Genomic DNA, 4,287 nt, shown 5'->3' with positions numbered 1-4,287 from the left:
GTACTCCAAAACTTGGCCGTCATCCTATCGGTCATCGGCACCATGGCTGTGGCGCTGGAGGACTTTTTCCAGTTCGGCGCGAGGGCCCGGGCTCGCACGCTGTGCGTCCACAAGCTCGATCGCACATTCTGGGAGTTCCACGCCTTGACCGGTGCGCTCCACTTCGAACAGACAAACCTGAAATATAACTGCAGCGAACAACAGGTTGCCGATGGCAGGGAAGCCCCGAAACTGCAAGACCTCAAATCAGTGATCTTGCGCTCGGCGGCAGAACCTGCAATGCACCGTACGCGAGCGTCGGCCTTTGTTTTCGGCCTTTGTGCCCCTGGGTACGTCTCCCTCGTCGTGTTTCACGGCGCAGGGGACCTGGCGTGATTTCCAGTTGATTTTTTTTTTTTTTTTCTGTTGCCGAAGCCTGTTGGGCAGGCTCATCGGGCGACGTCCGATCGTATTTTTGGGTGTTCTCATGAGTACTCATAATTATGACTAGCTTAGCATTACACTAAGCTAGTCATAATTAAGTGACTAGCTTAGTGTTGCTATTCTTTGGCATACCGTAGCGGTACCAACAAACGGGCGGCCACGATCACGAGTTGGGACTCACCGCCAAGATAGCATAGAGCAAGTAGGCTGGATTTTCAGGTACGTATATCGAAAGAAAAAACCCAAAAATGGTGTCACGATCCCAAACCGCTCGTCCGTTTCATGGTATTGTTATGGTGCCTCAATTCATTGGCATAGCGATGAAGCACGAGACACAGCCTGCCTGCCGAGCAATGCCTAGCTGCAAAGAAAACGTTCAAATCAATTGATGCATGAAAAATATGGTACGCCTGCCACCAGGCAGAGTTGAAATGGGCGAGAACAATACCAGCAAGCCTGCGCAAGTGCTTCACCAGGCCATCTGGTTGTTTTGGTCCGGATAGCTGAAGATACATGAATTATCGGCACAAAATTGAGGATCGGAACCCGTTCTGGCGATGCAATAACACGCGCCAAGAAGAAGAAAGTCCCGTTGCTAATGCAGGTCCGTGGGACGAGTGGAACGAGCACAACCTGGCCGCATTTTCCAAGTTTGCGTCGCGCATCGAAGCGCACATTCGCGAAGCGGAACAAGCTCATATTGCGACGTTCTCCGGCACGAACGACGGAGGCCCAGCAAAGACGGAGATCAAGGGCAAGGCAAAGGCCGGGGGCCATGATGGTGACGACGACGGGGCCGCGAATGCGAAACCAAAATTGGAGTCTGCGCGGTCCCTTGGCTTGACCCAATATCCTAGCGCAGCTGCTGCCATTTCCACTTGAGGGTCCTAGCAGGAAACTGAGGTCCTGGAACCCCGGAGAGTGACCAACTGCACTATTCACTGCGCACAGTCTGCAAGCAGTCTGACAATCGACCGGAATCGCAGGGAGCTAGACATGGCTTGGGCTACCTTCGGATTTCATGTTTTTGATCGTGAGGTGTCCTCTCTTTCATGGCTGTCAGCCTGCTGACAGTCCAGACAAAGATGTAGCTATCAAACAGGGCTTACACCTGTGCGAGCTATCAAAGGTGTAACAACTTCTGTTTATAGTTGTTCACAAGCTTCATAGACCAGGTATGATGTTTGTGCAGCACATCATGCAACAGGATGGGATATGCATTGTGCTTTTCTCTTAAAAACATGCCATCCCTGAATTGGGAATGTAGCCTGTACAACCCAACTGCATAGGCATTGGCAGTTCCAAGGACTACTTGGGAAACAGTGCTGCCATTGCCATCACCCTATAGGCTAGCTAGGATCCTGTCCAGCCTGACTGACCATAGCCTGACATGTGGTTGCTACCCTGCCAAGAAAGGAGATCAGCCACAGCTGACCGTCTCGTCGACCCCTTTGGCCAGGGCTGCTCAGTCACTGGTGCTGGGGCTTACCAGGAGCAACTTAAATGCGTGCATTACAAGCACACGTCACATACCGTATCGCCGCTAACTATTCAAACTTTGTCCGAATCCCGCAAATCATTCAACCGTACAATAAAATTTTACAAACGGCCCTTTTTTGCGATGTCGATTGAATATTTAGCGGCAGTACGGTACACACATGTCTGGAGTTCATCGCTATCATCACAACGCCAACAAGTGGTCGGTCACGGTCACGTTTTGGGACTCGCCGCCAAGTTTAAATGCAGAATCCATATTAAAATTTGAAGTATGCATACCAAAAACGTTGGTTCCCCTCCCCAAAAACCTAGCATACCTCTAGTTGGTAATGATCAGTATAACGATGTTTACATATCTTTGTGAGCGATGTATCAATGCCGCCCACAAAGACGAACTTTCGTTATCTGTTATGATATGCCCAGGCGCATGCGCTTCCGGGACGGCGTGGCGGAGGTGTCCGCTTCCGGTGCACTAAACGCGCCGCGAGCCTCAAAGCCCTTGTCGACAAAGACCTTCTGGATCTTTCCGAGCTGGTTGTCCAGCTTGTGCGCCATCTTCCGGTCCATGTCTTTGGGCGTCCGTCGGCCGGTCCGCGACCTTGACGCCGAACTGGAACGCGGCCTTCGGCGCCGCTTCCTTGGATGCCTTGTAGCTGTTGAATTGCTCGTCAGTCTCGAAGTCCGCTCGATTGAGCGCATGGCCCCTTCTTTTCCATGTCCCGTAGATCCTCGTCCTCCTCCTCCTGCACGACCGCAGCATTAGGGTCATAGAGATGGCAATGCAGGTTGCTTGCACAGTAGATGTGTGCCAATGCATTGAAAGTACCTTCCAGTCTACCGAGGGGTAACAAAACAATAACACACCAGCCAGAGAAGGCAGGAGGTGACAACTGGCGTCGACAACTGACAGCCACAGCTGATCTATCAGGCTGACGCGCTGTCGATCATGCTGCGCTGTGGAGCACGTAAAGACCATGCTTCTTCTCACGCGCCGCCCAAAACATCCTCAGTAAGAAGACTTCGATCGATGGTGCACCCTGTTTGTTCGATCGTGACGAGGCGCGCATTAGATAGCTGTGCGAATCAGCTGTGCGCAGATGTGCTCCGCGCTCGTGCACGTGTGTGCATTTGCCATTGTGCGACAGACACACGTGTGCATGCATATTTCCAAGATGTACTTGGAGTTGCCGATGTCCATGTGGGTGCGGTCGCATTGTAAGCAGACACATTATCGTCATGCGTTTTGGGAGTGCGTGTACGGCGGAAATGATTGAAATTCCACTACTCCCGAAGTGCTATGACAATGCGTGTGGTCGGCCTATGCAACGAACAGGCAGGGACAAGCGGAGGCACCGCGCAAGATAAGAACACACCAAGCCGCCAGCGCCGAGGAGCACGTCCACTCCGTACATGTCGTCGCCAGCGAGGTCGAACGATGCAACGCCGTCCTCCATGCGCCTTTGGTCCTTGGAGAACTTTGTTCGCACAACCGCTCGATCTCCCATCTTCGCTTCGAAACCCTTCCCTTTGCGCGCCCCCGCAGGCCCCATCTCCCTCGGCGGCGGGGGCGCCATCCCCCCCACCGCTCCTTGCGCCGCGTACCCTTGCGGCGCAACCCCTGTCGCCGCCTCCTGGTAGCCGTAGCCCTGTTGGTAGTCCGCCGCGCCGTAGCCGGGCTGGCCATATCCGTGCTGGTAGCCAGCCTGGTCGTAGCCGTGGACGCCCTGCGCGCCGTTGCGCCCCGCGTGGTAGCTCTCTGAGCCTATCTGCCCAGGGGCGTCGCGCTCATTCCCCACCGACGCGCCGTGCTGCGCCACTGCCGGCAGGTCCTTCATATCATCGGACGTCCCGAAGTACGAATTAGCAGCGGTTTCCGGTTTCTACAGAGCAAAGGAGATGCAGATGAGTGCTAAGCAATCCTTGATAGATAACACTGATCCCACACCCTAGTCGGCATATCACATACACAGGCGCAACAGCTCAGCACACGCCCAAAGCATCGCTCTGTCGGCGTGTCACACTTTGCGACCGGTGAAACGTCGGTGAAACTGTGCACACCGCAGTGCATGTGTACGAGGAAAGCAGGGACCCTGCGCTAAAATGATAAAGAATCAAGTACCAAGCGAGGTCCACAGCTCGGAGGCCACACCTGAGGGGCAGCCTGGCCCTTGCGGAAGGGCCCTGGGTCCACCTCGTAGTCGTCGCCAACGTCGTCAAAGATGGGGTCGAGGTCGACGGCGGCGTGGGCAGCAGCGGGGGCCGTGGCAACGGCCCCGCTGCCGGGGGCGGAGCCCCCGGCAAGCGGACGCTGAGCCTCGGCGACCGCAGGCGCCAGGCGCGGGTTCTCGATCAGCTTGAGGTTCATGA

This window comes from Nuphar pumila, unplaced genomic scaffold (assembly GCF_984573655.1).
Source record: "Nuphar pumila unplaced genomic scaffold, dmNupPumi1.hap1.1 HAP1_SCAFFOLD_1919, whole genome shotgun sequence".
NCBI lineage: Eukaryota > Viridiplantae > Streptophyta > Magnoliopsida > Nymphaeales > Nymphaeaceae > Nuphar > Nuphar pumila.
The sequence above is the reverse complement of the archived record's forward strand: the minus strand, read 5'-3'. Positions refer to the sequence as shown.